Source organism: Fukomys damarensis, unplaced genomic scaffold, assembly GCF_012274545.1.
Source record: "Fukomys damarensis isolate Sample0158 unplaced genomic scaffold, DMR_v1.0_HiC HiC_scaffold_21, whole genome shotgun sequence".
NCBI classification, from domain to species: domain Eukaryota; kingdom Metazoa; phylum Chordata; class Mammalia; order Rodentia; family Bathyergidae; genus Fukomys; species Fukomys damarensis.
The window spans coordinates 8,435,177-8,453,130 of NW_022900933.1; the positions used below are offsets into that span (position 1 = coordinate 8,435,177).

General features: G+C 44.9%; 1 protein-coding gene across 2 annotated transcripts in view; it reads right to left on the reverse strand.

Annotated features, from left to right (window-relative positions):
- Sptb (spectrin beta, erythrocytic) overlaps window positions 1–17,954 on the reverse strand; it is a 129,770-nt gene that overhangs the window by 86,465 nt on the left and 25,351 nt on the right. Inside the window, exon 1 of one of the 2 annotated variants that reach the window (XM_033766924.1) lies at window positions 6,791–7,126. The exons of the other annotated variant lie outside the window; for it this stretch is intronic. The gene's annotated coding sequence lies outside the window, so the exon portion shown is untranslated. Of the gene's footprint in view, window positions 1–6,790; window positions 7,127–17,954 lie in introns of those variants that run through there. 2 annotated transcript variants of the gene reach the window in all.

Consider the following 17,954-nt stretch of genomic DNA (forward strand, 5'->3'; position numbering starts at 1 on the left):
ATTGAAACCCAAACTTCCACACTTAGTAGTGCATCTTTCTAAAAGTCATTTGACCACTCTGTACCTCAGTTTCCCTACACTACTATGGCAGAGATTGCTTGGCCTATCAGTGTTTCAAATTCTACTCTTTGTGCACACATAGTCCAGAGGCATTTTTCAGTCACCTTTGGGATGAGGCTGTGTGACGACTGACTGAGCACAAGTGACATACAGCATTTCAAGGTCTTAGCTGTAAAGACAACTTCCCAGTCATTCCCTTGTTCCTCCTGCTAAGTTCTCAGGAGCTAGAAGGTGGGCACAAACCAACAGAGCTCATGTCCTGGATGACTGGAGAAACACAGCTTCTCCTTCCACACATCCCAAATCACTGCTCATGGCAAGCAAGAACTAAAAGCTAATTTTGCAGTTCTTTATTAGAGCAGTTAGTGTACCTCATTAGTACACTCAACACCTACCACAGAAAGCTGTATGACCATGATGTATAAATGATATAGGACCACACGGCCCAAAGTGTTGCGATTTATGATAATATGCAGTATCTCTTGGCATCGAGTTTGTGAGTTTGAGCAGTATGCCGTCAAGGCAAGAAGTCTAAGACAGGGCTGGGGATGAGTTCAGTGGTGCCACAGTCCGCCTCGCAAGCGCAAGGTCCCAAGTTGGATCTCTGGTACCCCCCCCCAAAAAAAGTAAAAAAACATAGTAGGTGGAATTTATTGGCACCGCCCCACTGGCTCTTCTGTGACCTCTTTCCCTCTCAGCCCTCCCTCCTGCAGCTAACCTTCCTCATTTCTCCTAACCTACTTCAATCTCCGGTTCCTTCACTGACTTGAAGCCAAGAAGCATTGCTTCCTCAGACCTACTGGCCATCCGCACTCCCAAGCAAAATTGACTCTGACAACCTAATTCTCTATCACTGTAATTTCCTCACATGGAAGGGTGCCATTTACCCTTTGGAGGTTGGAAAGTGTCTTGTAGATGGTGCTCAATTAGTACATGTTAACTGGGTGGAACAGATATAAGTACCTACCTTCCCCCCTGAATAATCCCTTATGGAAATATAACACTATACTTAAAAGACTCAAAGGAGGGGCAAAGGAGGCGGGCTTGGAGCCAAACCAGGCCAAGAGTAAGAAACGTTTTGTCAGATGAGCTACTCAGTACCTTAAAATCAGGCGGCGACCTATGGCATCTGCAGAGAAAGCCAGCTCTGCTCTCTGCCCCTAAAAGGCATAGGCTTTTCAACATACGACTGTGCTAGGAAGGTGTTGTAGTCAGCAGGATTGGGTGAGGGAATACATTAAATGCACGACACATAGCTTATAAGGTTATCTGATGATAATTACCTAAAGAGGCAAATGCAAAGAAGTCCAAGGAAGTAACTGCACACTATAAGCTCAAAACATTCAACTGAGGACCTAGATCCTAGCAGTTTCCAAAACAATTCCAGCTAAAGGCTTAGAGTCCAAGGCAATGTCCTGCTCAAGTCCAGCCAGGGCCCTAGAGCCCAGGGCAATGACTCATCCTTGTCCGTATTGAGGATCTGCACCCGGAAGGCCCCAAAGGCCAGTGGTGAAGCCAGAAAACCTGTGCCGGTGAGATGAAGGATCTGCGCCACCAGGCTGAGGGGTCCACACTGGAGCCCGGAAGTGCTGCTCATAGTAAAAATCAGAGCTCCCCTGATGAAAGCAGCAGCCATTCCCAGCAACAGTGAGGTCCCAAGCTCCTCCGATGATGAGTTCTCATCAGGGAAACCACCCACAGTGAGCTTCTTATAGAAAATAACGGGCCGAGATTTTCCCCTCTAGTTCTGTTTATGGCTATTGGTAAGTTTTCAGGTGGATCGTCCACGCCCAGACCGGGCTGATTCAGTTCAGCTGGGGGTTACAAGTTGCCCATTAAACAAACCAGAAGGAGACCCAGGTCGGGAAGGATTAAAGAACTCAGCAGGAAAGGTATCAAAATGAAGCCCAGATTTCCTTCCCTTTAGTGTTATACTCAGATGTCTTAGTCTCTCTGCTAACAGGTCCAGAGATTTGATGAATATTCTGACTCTACTCTAGCATCTTGTACATGTTTGATTACAGAATCAAGACAAGCACTAGTAACTAGATTGACACTGTTTATTCATGAATTCAACAAATATTTATTGAATTAAAGTACCCCTAAAACCCATTGAGTACTTAGGTGGTACAAGTATCAGAATAGGATGGAAATTTTAAAACACTGGTGAAATAAATCAAAGAGCTAAATAGAGAGACATATCATGGCTAAAGATTGGAAGATCCAATATCGTTAAGATATCAGTTTTTCCCAGTTTGATCTATAAATTCAATGCAATGCTAATCAAAATATCCTGGCAGGACTTTTTGGTAGAAACTAATAAGTGGATTTAAAAATTTCTACAGAAATTTAAAGAAAACAGAGTAATCAAAACCATTTTAAAGGGCCCAGGATTTAGCTCAGGGCCACCTGCCTCGCAAACACAAAGACCCGAGTTCAATCCCTGGTTCCAAAAACAAAAGCAAAAAACATTTTGAAAAGAAGAATAAAACTGTAGCACCTACATTACCCGATTTCAAAGCTTACCAAAGAACCACAGTCACTATCAAGACATTAAAGTATGAGGATGTGAGGGCGACCTGGCTGCAACATCTGGCACCCCACTGACTTGGCTGGCTAGGTGGGTGTCCCCGTCCTCCCTCACCCCACCACGTGTCCCTCCTGAAGCTATGCTCTTGCTCTCAGTTGGTTGAAGAGGGGATGACCACCCCCGAAATAGGAGCATTTCCTTGGTCAAGGACACAGGAGCAGCTGCACTCCCCCGCTAGAACCTTCAAACAAGCACTCAAGATAGTAACATACAGCAAAAGGACAGGTATACATATTAATGGAATAGAGTCCAGAGCTACATCAATATCTGTGTGACTAACTGATTTATGACAAAGGTGCAGAAGCCTTTAATGGAGAAAGGACGGGTTTTTCAACCTTTCAATGATGCTGGAGCAACTGGACGTCCATATGCTAAAACACTGAACCTTGTCCCACACCTTATATCATATACAAAAATGAACTCAAAATAATTATAACTATAAAATTCTAATAAAAATTGGCAAACCATTTTAGTGACATTGGGTTAAGTAAAATATTTTAGAAATAACACCAAAAAGTACAATGCCTAAAGGATCAGCTATTACAAAAGAACAGAATTAATAACCAAAATTTAAAACATCTGCTCTTCAAAAGACATTGCTAAGAGAATGAAATAATGAACAGTCGACTGGGATGAAATGTTTGCCAAATGTTGCCAGCTGGGAATTTAGCTCAGTGGTTCCTTTGCCTGCTTTGCAAGTGCAGGAACCCGAGTTTGATCCCCAGTACAAAACAAAACAAAACAAAGTGTGATAAAGAACTTGTAACCAGAACACACAAATAACTCTTGAAACTCATTAATAAAAACAAGACCTCAGTGAAAAATAAGCAAAACACTGATACCAAAGACTTATACCAGAAAGGATACATGAAAGACAGATAAGTACGTGAAAAGATGCTCAGTTTCATCTGTCACTCGGGAAATGCAAATTAAAACCACAATGAGATGCCGTTATACATCTTTTAGAATGACTCAAAAAAACCGGACAAGACAAAGCAAAAACCTGACAATAACAAGTACTGATCAAGATGCAGAGAAACGAATCCCATACCTTGTTTGTAGTACAACCCCTTTGGAAACCGTTCAGCAGTTCATGATTTACCACATTAAACATGATTTACCACACGAGCCAGCAAGGCCACTCCTCAGATTTACCCAACAGAAATGAAATTTTATGTTCACATAAAAACCTCTGGGCAAATACTGATAGTGGCTTTATTTATACTGACCAGAAATTAGAAACAATCTAAATGCTCATCAACTGGTGAATGGATAAAACCAAACTATGCAGCCACAAAATGGAACAATGTATGAATGATTCAGTGATTAAAAATGTAAGAATCGATATACATAGAACATAAAGGAGTCACACATGCCTTATGCTAAAAAAAAAAAGCGATGGAATCAGGAAGCTACACACTGTAATTCCATGAAATTTTAGAAAAGGCAAAACTACAGGGACAGAAAATAAACCAGTGGTTGCCAAGGGACAGGGTCTGGAAAGGGGTTGTCAACAAACAAGCATGATGGAAATGTAGGGGGGATCATAGTGGGGTGCTACCATATATATACAAATAGCTACACATATTCATCAAAACCTATAAAATGGCCGGGCGTGGTGGTGCTCGCCTGTAATCCCAGCACTCGGGAGGCTGATTCAGGAGGATCGCTGTGTGTTCGAGACCAGCCTGGGCTACATAGTGAGTTCCGGGTCAGTCTCAACTACATAGTGAGACCCTGTCTCAAAAAACCAAAAAAAAAAAAACAAACAAAAAAAAACCCCAAAAAACCTATAAAATGTACACTGAAAAGAGTAAACACTATATGTAAATTAAATGCCAATAAAAATCAAATGAATAAATTAAAAATATAAATAAAAAGACTAAAAATATATGTACAGGGCATCTACTACCTGGCAGGCCCACTGTTATGAAATGCTTTGGTAAAAATAGTGTAGAATAGGCCAGGGATTTAGGTCAGCGGTTCGGTGGCCTGCCTTGCAAGCGCAAGGACCTGAGTTCAATCCCTGGTACAAAACAAAAAAACAAACGAACAAAAAAAAAAAGTAGAATAATTACTACAATTTATTTCTAAGTCAGATGTGGTGACACACCATCTGTAACCCCAGGACTTGGGAGGCTGAGGCAGGAGGATCACCACAAGTTTGAGGCCAGCCTGGGCTATGTAGTGAATTCAAGACCAGCCTAAACTACATAGTGGGACCCTGTCTCAAAACAAACAAAAAGTGACATTTAAACTTTTTTGGGTGTGTGCCAGGGATCGAACTCGGGACCTTGAGCTTGCAAAGCAGGCGACGGAACCACTGAACTAAATCCTCACCCTTGACATTTAAACATTTTTAAGTAATGAGAGTTTTCTCAGGCAAGGTATTATAATGAAAGATATAAATATGATATAAACATGAATTCTGCCCTGAGGTTGCTTAATGTGGCATAAAGGTAGAATAAGACACAATTATATAAACATCAAAAGGGAAACATAAGTAAATGCCTTGGGATTTCAAAGGGAGGAAAGATTTTTTTCCAGTGCTAGGGATTGAATCCAAGATCTTTGCACTGAGCTATATCCCCACCCCTTAAAAAACAAAAAGTTTTGACGTAGGGTCTTGCTAAGTCCCTAAGTTCCTCAAGCTGGGCTTGTGCTCAAACTTGCAGTCCCCCTGCCTCAGTCTCCCAGAGTACACCGCCATGCCTAGCTAGGAAAGAATTCTTAAAGCTCAGAAAACTAGAGAAGTCTTCATTAGCAGGCAGCTCACAACAGCGAGTGATGGTTTTCACTGTTCAATATAAACAATGGTCATCAGGAAGTTTCCTCATGTTGTTCTTTGATTCTTCTCACCACACTGTGAGACAGTTAAGATGTAATATTAATCTCAAATGCAGTTAAACAAACAGAGCTGGAGATCAAGCTCCTCGCCCATGACTTGGGTGGCAGAGCTATCGTCTGAACTCAGTTTCTCCTTGAGCTTGGTCTGGGCTCTGTTCTGTGGTTCACCAGCCCCGAGCAAAGGTCTTTTGTTCTTTTCAGGAGACAGAAGGAAACTACTAATGGTCCCCCTTCACAGTGGGAATGCCAAGGGCCTCAGCTGCTCCTTGCCTTTCTGGACCTTGAGAACATTCCAGGAGACCAACATACTCATCAGACACATTCCTGCATTAGAAAGCGAGAGCCAGCAGAGTGGAGGGTTTGTGGCATCGGTTTAGCTTCAAACTTTTAAAGGTCTGTCTTCTTTTATAGATTAAAGAAGCAAAAGCCTTGAAAGGCACAGGATTATACTGACTGCCCCAAACACATGGTCATCAACACAGCCCTGAAATAGTCTTAACATGCCACCCCAGAAAGCTGTGCTCACTCTTAGAGGGGACCAGTTCCCAAAAAGAACCCTACTGCTTGCTATTCCAGGGAGCAGTGCTTCTCCCTGAAGAAGGCAGATTCACAGGACCAGCGGGCCACACTGTGGCCAGAGTCCTTCTTGTACCATCCCTTCACACCTGGGCATACATGTCCTGAGCCTCTTGCCTCCGGAGCCTGGCTACAAAGCAAATGCTAGGCTAAATGGAAGGGAGTGTGGCAGAGAAGCCCTTCCCCAGGGAACAGCCCGCAGTGCCAGAGGATGTTGCTTATAGCTGGTACATTTTGCTACTATCTCTCTATCTTTTCTGCCCAGTGCTGCCAGAAAAAATAACATAAGAGGTGTGTGTAATCCAAATGCTCTGGGGAGCTGAGGCAGGAGGATGCTAAGTTTGAACCCAGCCTGGGCAATTCAGAGACTTAGTGAGGCCCTGTCTCAAAATAAAAATAATCATTTAAAAAGGACTGGGGATGTATCTCAGTGTTAAGGCCCTCTGTTCAATCCTCAGCACTGGAAAAAACAAGAGAGGCAGTTATCATCATGAACATCAATTAAGTATTTGTTGAGTGGGTGCTAGACACAAGCTCAGAAGCCCCGTCTTTGTCCTCAAGGAGCTTACAGTCAGGCAGGTAGCTTAAACATTCCTCACTGGCACAGGCAGAAAAACAGCCTCCTCTTCTCTGTGCTCTGGTTTCTCACCTGGCTCATGGGGAATGCAATTCTCCAGCTACGCAGCTGTTGTCATCAAATATTCACTGACAGCTTACCTTGTGCCAGGCACTGGACTTTGTAGACATCATCAGGTCAAATCCTAGAAATAGCCCTGAGAAGCGGCCACTCTTACTGTCCCCACTTGATAGGTCAGGAAACTGAGGCTTACAGGGCCCATGAGGTGCTCCATTCCCTCAGGCTGTGACAGCGCCAGGATGCAAACCCAGGCAGTCTGGCTTGGAGCCTCTGCTCTTAATCACCGAGGTCTCTGCCCAGGCAGCCCAGCCTGACACAAGCCCTCTGCCGGAAGCAATGTGGAAATCAAAGGGGCAGGGAGGATATAAACAGTTTTTAAATCATCCGAAATGAATTCTTCCTCATCTAGTTCAACACCAGGCAACAAGAACGTCAAGGAAGGAAACAGGAAACAAAGACGATCTTCGCCAGGAAGTACAAGAAGCTCTTCCGGGTCACAGTTAATCTATACCCTGGGAGTTTAGGACAAAGCCACACTGGCTCTCTGGTCTGCACCAGATCTACATTTCTTGTGAGGATCACCAAGGACCCTAACCCCCACCTGTCACAGCCAGCAAGGTGGAGTAACACTCGCAGGAGAGACAAGAGGCGGCGTGAGAAGGTCAATGTCTCCATCCAATCCCCAGCTTCCCTCTGAAGTCCCACCTCCGTGCTTTTAGGGTCTTTCTGTGACACAGCACACAGAAGGGAAACCCCAGTGCTCAGAACTAGAAGAGTGTTTCCAGCAGAAGGTCTCCCTGGGTGCTGTGGTCTGATAGCACTCTCCTTGCATCTGTTAAAGAGCGCGGCAAACGTTATCATCTAGAAGCAGCTGGGACAAGGGTACCTCTAATTCCAAGCACTGCAAAAGGGCTACCCAGAAGTCCCTCCACAGCTTAGTACCTCACCCGCCTCACACCCCCTTACCCGTAATCAGGTTGAGCTGCTTGCAAAGTAACTGCAACCACATTCTTCCCTTACAGCGGCCTAATTTCAAATAGATTGGGGCAGCAAGGGGCAGCTGAGTGCTGGCCATTCCCCGGAAGGCATGTGTGTATGGCCAGGAGAGTAGACACAAGAGCCAGGCTGGGTCATTTGAAAGGTGCAGAGAAGTGAGCGGTCACCATTAAGTAGTCCACAAGCGACTCTGAAAGGCCCGCCACGCCCCATGTTCCCTGGTACACGGGAGCGACACTCCTTCCTTCAGTCAGGGCTTGAGCCAGTTTCCACAAAAGAGCTGGAGGGTGACTTCGATCCAGGGAAGCAAACCAGGCAGTGCTGTGCAGTGGTTAGGCACCTCTGGAGGTAGACTGCTGGGGACAGCTCTGGACTTAGCCACTTACTGGCTGTGTGGTCTTAGGCTACTTCTCTAAACTCTAAGCTGCTATTTCTTCATCTGTAAAACAGTTAATATAGCCCTAAGCACTGCCACTTGAATTAAATGAGATAATGTATTAGAGTCCTTGACAGAATGCTAGGCAGGAAAGTCCGAATACATGTGGGCTACTCACCCTGCTCTAAGTCTCAGAAGAACAAACCATTAGCCCCTCTCTGTGCCTCAGTTTCTCCAGTTATGAAAGAGGAACTATTCCCTTCTCTGCTCGTGGCACTTAAAAGAGGATATATACAGACACAGAGTTGTTTTTATCATTAGAAATATGTTACCCAATATTCTCATGGCTCCTGCACAGATACTGGCCATCTTGCCCTACCTTGTATCTGTGTGGATCTTTTAAATGTTGGATGACAGATTTCTGATTACACAAGGAGGCTTTGCTTTTGTACTGCTCAAGGCTTTTACAGTGCCCGCAACAGACACGAAGGGGCATCCATCGCCCCACAGTGATGTCCAAGACACATCATAGAGGAGAGGCTCAGGGAAAGGGCGCAAAGTGGCCATGCAGTTATCACTCAAGATTGTCACACTGCTGTACCCAAGCTAGTGAGAAAGATGTTTTTACTCTGGTGGGGGGAGAGCAATATTTTAAGGTTTGACACATTCTTCACAGCAAAAGCAGTAACTTCCTTACTTTCTTGTTTCTACTTAGTCGCAGCTCCTTATTTCCATCACAACCCTTAGTTTCCAGGGCGGGGAGAGGCATGGGTGTGACACTATGTTGAGTCAGCTCAGGTTTCAGGCCTGGTTTGGTGGCTGCATTCTTGGGACAAAGGCCATCCGTAGTCAAGCCCACTGGAGGACCCCACCGGAGGACCCGGGCTTCTAGAGGAGTGGGTCTGCCCTGAGATCTTGGCAGCATGACTCACTGGGCTGATCTCAGCTCAAAAGAACCAACACCAGCTTCCCGTCTTAGCATTAAGAACGGGACCCAAACCATTCCAGCTTCATTCAGAATTTTCCTATTCTTTGGGTTCAACCCTATAGACATCCACCAGCCCCTCATCCCAGAACAGAGTTTTGATTTAGCCTTTGTTTAGACTGGACCATTATGAACTTTGTGTATTTCCTTCCTGCCGACTTAATTCATTTTATTAGATTGTTTTCAATTATAAAAATGATGATTGCCGGGCCTCAGGAAACCCCCTCCAAAGGCTGCAGTTGAGATCCAATAGTGGAGTCTAATCCACCCAAGAAATGACACAGAAGAGAGTCCCCATGATGAACACGCAGTGGCTTAGCAGAAGGCATGACATGAAAATGATGTGCTCAAAAACACACCCTGTCTTTATTCTTATAGTTAGGCCTGGCTGTCAGTGAATGAATGCCCGAGTCATGAACTATCTACATATATGTGAAGGGACCCATTCCTAAAACAGCAGGAATTTGTATTTCCAACAACAGTTGTAGAATACTATTGTCCAGGACAATGACAACAGTCACACTTAGTACACCTGAAGTACAAAGTAAGATGCCTGATGTGCACATCTCCTCTCACGGTCAGCACACCTCTATAAGTGATTTCCATTTTATAAATGCAGAAACTGAAGTTTGTAGGCATTAAAGAGGTTGCCCAAGGTCACAACCATGAGAAGCAAAGGGTAAAGCAGGACTTACAGCTGCCTGGTGCTGCTCTGACAGCGTAACTTTTGGATGAATCACCTCAAATGATAAATTTTAACCTTGTTAACAAGCTGGGAATTCACAGAGATGCTTAGCAGGGCTGTAACTGAGAAGAAACACGAAAAGGATGCTAGGGCTTCCCATAAATGCCTCTTATGTGTAGAAGTCCGATTTAATATATTCTCCTGACTCCCCACTTCATTTGTATTGAAAACAACCAAATATTTCTAACACGCATCCAATTCACATTCCAGAGACTCTACCTGATCTCAGTGTTGGTAAAATTGGCTCCTGTCCTTTGCGACCACAGGATGTTACTTTAGAAATGGGCAAGAAGCTCCTAAGAGGCCTGAGTGTTTCCTGTCACTAACCCAACCAGAATAAGAGCCAGAGTCCCATGTCCTTGAGTTGCTGTTCAAATACTGCACACAACACTCTCTTGTTAAGGAGACAGTCTCGGAGAACAGGCCAAATGCCGGGAAATGACAGAGGTAAAGTCATCCATAACCTAACGTGGGCTGAGCCGCCCATGTGTTAGGAACCCCGCCTAAGCCCCCATTCCAGTATCAAGGCTTGGCAGAGCTGTCCTGGGCCCCCTTGCTTATCTTTGTGCCTTGTGCAGTTTGCTACACCCACAGCACGTGGACATCTTTATCAGAAAATATCTACTTCACAAGTTCGTGCCTTTGAACAGAAGCAGCTCTTTTGCCCGCCAAAAGATTGATGACTGTGTGTGCCTATTGGTAACGTACGTTCCGAACACATACACAAAGCTCAGGGCTACCGAACAGACTGACTGCCTGGCCTCAGCAGCCGCCTGTCTCCGGAAGACACACACCCATTCACAAGCTACAGTTTCAATCCTTCCCCTGTAAAACCTCAGAAGTTCTCATCCCTGCCCACTAGAAAATGATTATAAAATGTGCTGGACTGGAAATGATCAATTTATTACACCGATGTCTTCTGTCCTACTCTCGAATGTGAAGTTTTCCGAACTATAGGATTCTGGAGCTGACAAGCCAAAGGCTGTCCCCTCACTGTCCCGTGACACTGGAACTAGAATGCAGCAGGATGTCCCCGCTCACAACTTGCCAAGCAGTGGCAGCCTTTGACCACACGAAGTTTGCATTTTTTAGGAATCACAAGTCTCTGCACATCTGTGCATCTGAAATGTGAGCTCTGCCACAGGCTTATCCGCTCTCTTCATTTTTAAGTCGAATTATTTTGGACTATCAAAATTTATAATTTCGAGTTCTAACATGTCAAGTCATTAATTATGTTTCATGGACCGCCACTTGGAGCCAAATTTTTTTAACGACTTCAAAGTCTTTAAACCATTGAAAACCACCACTGTAAAGCACTGTTGCAACTGTAGCCTAAAGCACCCAATGAAACCCTAGACGCTGCGTCCCTGTATCACCTGTGGTCAGAATGAAAGAAGAGAACTGTTACTCCTGACTTGGGTAAGTAACTTGATTAGAATGCAGCAGGATGACTGAATTCCCTCCTCCTGACACAGAGAAGCCTGATCTTAACCACAGAACAAAGACTACATGGTAATTAAACACCCTGCCCCAGAAGCAGAGAAAGGAGTGGACTTCATTCTCCCCAACCCTTTGCAGAGGTAAAAAACATCAGGGTTTGGAGAGGCAGAAGGGAAATGGAAAGTCCCTCAAAACGGGGATATATAATATACAGGCCAGATACACAAGGCTAACAGGACCTCATGCTTCGCAAAGTATGCTGGGATGAACAGGCTGGATGACACACAGATTCAGAAAGCTCGTGCAGGTTCAAGAGAAAGGAGGAACCTGGGCTGCTGCAAGGCAGTTGAGTGTACAGGTTGTCAGTATTCACAGCAAGATGAAAAACACAAGGCAGATAAATGCATGCGTCCGTGTGGTGGCAGCTGATTGATTCAATGAAGATCTACCGAGCCCCTGTGGACTTCTGCCCACATTCTATGGGCAAAGAAAGACAGCATTTCCTGCCTTCAAGGAATTGCCATAAGACGGTGTAAGGGAGATGATGTCACTGAGTATATTCAGGTACTTTGTGGACCATTTATATTTATGGCTTGTTTAAAGTGGGCCTAATATGTGACAGAAGTGGCTTGGGTCTCACTGATCCTTCATCTTCTTGGATGCTGACAAAAGAAGTTGATGGAACCAGCAGATTCCAACACGCTCTGGAGTTGTGCTGATGAGGTGAATGGGAACACAGAGAGCTCCCGCCCCCGGCTCAGAGCAGGGGAAGAGGGTGTAGCAAGGGAAGTGCTTGCAGCATGGATGTCAAGGTGAGGAGTGGTCAGCAGCTGGCCCCTAAACTATCAGGAGCCAATCACCTACCTGTGCGGTCTCTAGCCTTACATTTCTTAATAGCTACTCAGGAGTTACTTCAGGATGTGATTTCCCCCATTTCTCACAAGCTTAGTGGCCTCAAGCCTGGTTGGGTATCTAACCCTCAAAACACCAGAACATTAAGATGGAATTACAGTAGGAAACAGTGATCCAGCAGGCCATGATGAGAACCCAAAAAGGCTGCTGATATTCACTTGTAAAAACGTCAAAGGCCAAAATCCTGGCCTTGTGAGAACATTGCTCCCCCACACGAAGGGGCATGGACAGAACACATCCGTGGAGAGCCTTCTTCCAAGTGTGGCTGGTAGGGAGTCTCAGGCTAGGACAATCCTCATGGCAGGGGGCTGGCTTTCCAACGGGTCCAGTGAGCTAAGAAATCTATTTATCTAGCCTTTGGGCACATTCCCAGGTTGGCTATAGCTCTTCTTGAGCCACACTGGCTGTGTATCAGAACATCCACCCAGAAGTGGAAATCCAGGGCCTCACAGGAACCACCAAACTCCTAAGCCAAAACAGCAAGCAGAACTTGAGAGTTCTGAGCTCTGAGGTGACAGCATTACTATCACGAGACACCAGGCCAGCTGGTGGGAAGTGCTGACCTGTTATATTCGCTTCCTTTTCTGGCCAGATTCTAAATAAACCACTTGAAGCTCACTGCAGAGTTCACGCCTAGAGGAGCATCCCGCTCTTGCTCTGGACAAGAAGCACCCCGTTTCCCTGATGTTCAGAGCCCCCACACATCCTCTTCAGGGTGAGGCAAGGGAGGAAGATGCCACACCTCTACTTCCGCCTCAGTCTGTGGCCAGCAGGGCAGCTGCAGGCATCCTTCAGCTTTGCAGAGCTCCCCTCCCTCTCATCTGTGTCCCGATCAATCATCCAAGGTCGCTCTTAAATCCCTTCTGAGAATACAGAAGTCCAGGATCCTCTCTGATAATCTTGTCTAGCGACTCACAGGCATCACATTTACAAGTGTTGTGTTTTGCTTTCTCTCGTTCCTTTTCTGCTATCTAAATCTACTTTAAAAAATAACCAAATAATAATGGTTCCTGATTTTAAGTTCAACAAAGGTAGAGATCTGACAATAGGCATACACTTTTGCTTTCTAGTCACTATCCAAATTGCATTAGCTTTCTTATTGTGGGTTCCATTGGGGGAAAAAGATCACATTTATTTTCTTTGCTTTTTCTTTACACTCACTCCTGAGTCCTCTCGTTTCTCTCTAACGGGAGCTCCCTGATGAGACTCTGGCCTATGCAGGGAACTGGCCAGATGTTCTGTGAGGATGACCTCACCACTGTTTTCCTGCCGATGGTACCATTTTCAACACGGTTATTACATCATTTTAGTCGTTTTCAGTTCATGGTTTAAACAAGTAGTTGGGAGCACGGGACAATAAACCTGCTCAGATATTCAACTTTCATCAATACTGCTAAGTCAATGATTCTACAAAGTACAGGTACAAAATCAGAAAATTCCAAGATACCTCCACACGTTAACTAGTCCATCCCCCACTACCACAACAGAGTCCATCTGTCTTTACCTCATTACTATTCTACTGTTCAACCTATGAGATAGATTTGATTTAATTACAGCTGACAGAGGAGTTCCAGCATTTTTTAAATACATTATTAAATTAGAAAAGTGAAAAGGTAAATAAGAGCCGGTTAATAGCCACATACTACTCTTCACGGAGGTCATCGCGTTTATGTGAATAAAAAGCAGCTGACTTTCAATGAGTACCTGCTATGCGCTTGCAATGTGCCGGGCTCTGTGTGGACCCACACTCTGCACCCGCAGGCCTCCAGCCTACCTCTTACCTGCAGCAATTCTCAAATTCAAAATGCTCTGAAAGCAGAAAGTTTTTTGGTCATTTAGTGACAATATCTTCCCTGAACTGAGGCTAGGCTAAGTTGTAATCTTTACCCTCTTCTTGTGTAAATATTCACAAATCTTGCTGCAAAACAATAGCATGCATGATTATCATACACTGTATATCTCTAAATCTAAAAAATTTGGAATTGCAAAGCACATATCCCCTCCTTCGTGGCTTCCAGTATGGGACCACCAACCTAAAACTCTGCATGAAAAGGGAAACTGCCTAAATCCAATTTTTCCCATAGACTGAGTGTAGGATTAGGCAAAGGATAGGTTTGCCCTGTTACCGTCTTAGTTCTCAATAGTATGTGTAAAAAAAACTGCTTCATAGTTAACAAATCAAGTGTTGCAGCAAAATTTAAATTTAACTAGTCCCCTTGTAAAAAAAAAAAAGGAATGACAATATATATAATCAGAAATTTTGCCTCAATTTTTATGAAAACTTAAATACCTGTACCTAACTCAGTCCAGACAAAACAATGTGTTCCTTTTTTTTTTTTTTCTCCTTGAAACAGAGACTAAGTTTGCCAGAATCTCACCAGGCTAGCCTTGAACCCTTGACCCTCTTGCCTCTTCCTCCTGAGGGCCGAGACTACAGTTACATACACCATGCCAGGCTGTCTTTTGCTTCTGTAAGAGCAGAACTTTGAATGTTCACCTCTGAATGGAATCTTCTTCATTTGAAGTCTTTTTCCCAACTCTGATGTCAGGAATTCCCATCTTAGTCCCTGCAGTGGAGGCCACTGCCAGCGTGAGATCACCTTAGAGGAAGATAAAGACATTTCCTTTTTCGTTAACCAGAACTCCCCTCTGTGGCCTGAGTTCCAGAACTGGCCCCTGTGCTGTACTCTGCAGATGTCTCTTCTAACTCATATCACACCACAAGGGGTCTACTACTCAAAGACAAAAATGAGCAGAATCTAGCTCTAAACCATTCACTCTGTATGACAGAGCCCGAAGCTACAGTTGGGTTATTACTAGGAGTGATAATTGTGTGGGGCAGTGCTTGGGGTGTTTTCTACATTTCCAAATAAAACAAACAAGAACACATAATAGAGACCCTATGTGGCCCATAAAGCTAAAAATATTTACTACCTAGCCCTTTACAGAGAAAGACTGCTGACCCCTGCTTTCTCACCTGTGAGGAGGAAAGGGACAGGATTTGCTGATCCAGGGCCTTCTGGGGGCCCGACACTGTGCCGACAGTTAGGGACAATTGGGACACAGGAGCGGCCATGTTAGGTGGTGGGTGAGTGACTCCCACAGCCATGGCAGCACAATGCCTCTCAGATGCTGGCCCCGCACACCTGTGGGGGCTTCCTTGGTATCCCGCTGTGGAACTCCAGCAGGATTTTAGAACTATGTGATCCAGTCCCAGACTTATTTTTACAGCATTCGTTATAGTACCTTTCCCCCACTCCATCAACACGGGCACACTGGCAGCCATCTTTAAGTTTCAGGCCCCTCACAGGCCCTAGCTTCTTTCAGAGCCGTAGCTCGTCACTACTGCCTGCTCTGATATCATTCCCCTACCCTTCATGCCCGAATGAAGATTCTAATTCTCAGGAAAAGCAAAAGGACAGAACCTCAGCACTTTGTATTTTCTTCCTGTTTCTTGGGTTGCTTGTCAGTGTGAAAACCGTACAGTCAAGTGAAGGGCTTTTTTATGGTAACCCAGACCCTCCCCATACACACACCCCAAGGCAGGGTTTCTCTAGTCCAGGTTTTCCCGAACTGAAGCCATTCCTCCTGCCTCAGCCTTTTAAGTAGGTTCCTGGGACAACAGGAACAGCTTCCTTTTAATGGCTTCCTTTCCTGATGATGCCATAACTCTTTCTGCTCCCTTCCCCCTTTCCTTTTTCTTTTGTCAAACTATTTTCTGAGGTGTCAATGACAGCCACCTTGACAGGTCCCATCCGCATTCATTAAGGTGCCAAGTGAAGGACCAGATCATTCAACATGGTTTTTGTGACATCACCGGAGAAAGAAGCTTTAAACGCAGGACTAAGCTGGTCCCAATCAGGCTATTCTTCCTGACTACGTACATGTCATATTCTTTATGAACCTGACACAACTTCCCAGGGAATAACCTGCTTCCCACAGAAATATACAGAAACACCCAATGCTTGCTCTGGTAGTTATTTTTGGATTCTTTTTACCCTATAGGGATAGAGAATCTATCACATGCGTTAAGTAACACAGAGAAAAAACTAGATGTGTAGTTGGTTTTGGGTCCACCACCACCACCAGAGATCAAACTCTGAATCTTGTGTTTGTAAGCTAGGTGTGGCACCTTTGAGGTAAATCTTTGGCTGTTTTGTTTTGGTTTTTGAGACAGGGTCTCACTATGTAGTCTAGGCTGGCCTTCAACTCACTATGTAGCTCAGACTGGCCTTGAATTCCTGGCGATCCTCCTGCCTCAGCTTCCTGAGTGTTGAGATTATGTGCCACCACACCCGGCTAGATGTGTAATTTTAAATGTTCTTGTATGTTACTTCTGATAGCGGAAAGGCAGTACAAGAAAGAACTATGAGCCAGGACCCTGGAAAAGCCTATTAGGTTCAAAACCCAACTGTGTCTTGGACAAAATAATGTAACCTCTCTGTGCCTTGATTTCTTCATCTATGAGCATAATAACAATGCTATCTTAGGAAGTTGTTGTGAATATTAAAGTCTTCATACATCTAAATACCCGGGTTAATACCTGGCCTCTAGAAGGAATGCAACAAATACCTACTAGTATCAGTAGGAGCACTATGAGTCTGACCCTCACCCATTAATTGGAGCTCATTTGTTCGTTCTTTTAAAAGAAATGCCATGCACCAAGCATGAAAGTTACAAAGAGGACCGTCCCTGACCTCAGCAGCTCACAGCTGTAAAACAGATTGGGCTTAAAAATCACGTTGTGAGAACAAGGATACCCAGGCCCCGTGGGAACACAGCCATGGCTGACAGAAGCCCTCCTGCAAGGGGTGGGAGGGTCAGAGTTGAGCCTTTAAGAAGAAACAGTAGTTGCCCATGCACACTTGGGACAGATGGAAAAGAGGAAGCAGGCAAGGGAGTTCCATGTGGGAGGAAAGGTGAAGCAAAGCATGGAAGGAAGGAACAGCCCGAGTTCCTAGAAGCCACAGTAGCTTGCTGAGGGACAGGAACGAGGCCGGAGGGCCAGGTGACCGTGCACGTACAGTGGGCTCTTCAATGTCACGCTAAGGAACTTGAGTACTAGGGAGTCTGTGGGGGATGCTCTAGCGAGTGGGGTGGGCAGATCTGCATAGTGGAAACACCCCTTTAGCAGATTTAAAATGGGAAGGGACGGGATTACAGGAAAATTAGTAAGATGTTACCGTAGTCATTGTGGCGAGAGATGATGGGGCATAAATGAGAGTTTGGGTAGCCAGGATGGCAAGGAAAGGTCGGGTTACAAAATGATTTAGGGCACGGAGAGGTGAGTGAAAATGGTAATAAGAGGAAGGGAAGAGTCAAGAATGTCTACACCCTGGGTGACTAAATGGATGGCGGTTCTATCAGCTTGTGTGGTACTTACAAGAAAAAGAAAAAATGTATAGGCATAAGTGATGAGTTCAGCGGAGCCAAAATATTCACTAATCCTACGCTTCCTGGTTTTAGGTGTTGGGGATTTAATAGCAAAGTGGAGAAGCTCTTTACTCTTGTGGCTCTTTCAGTCCAGAGAGGAAAAAGAATAGCCAATGAATTATTATGAATAATTAATAATTTACAAATTTCAGAGAGCTACAAGGAAGTACCAGGCAAAAGAGAGGCCTTGCTTAGCAAAGGGGATGATGGAAGGCTTCCCTGAGGGAGAGGCCTTCAAATGGATATGTGTGGGAGTGATGAGAATTAGATACCCGGGGCTTGGTCCCCTGCACCACGGAAGGGGAGGGGAAAGAAAGGGGGGTGGGGAGGCAGGAAGGAAGATGTGTAAGGTATGTG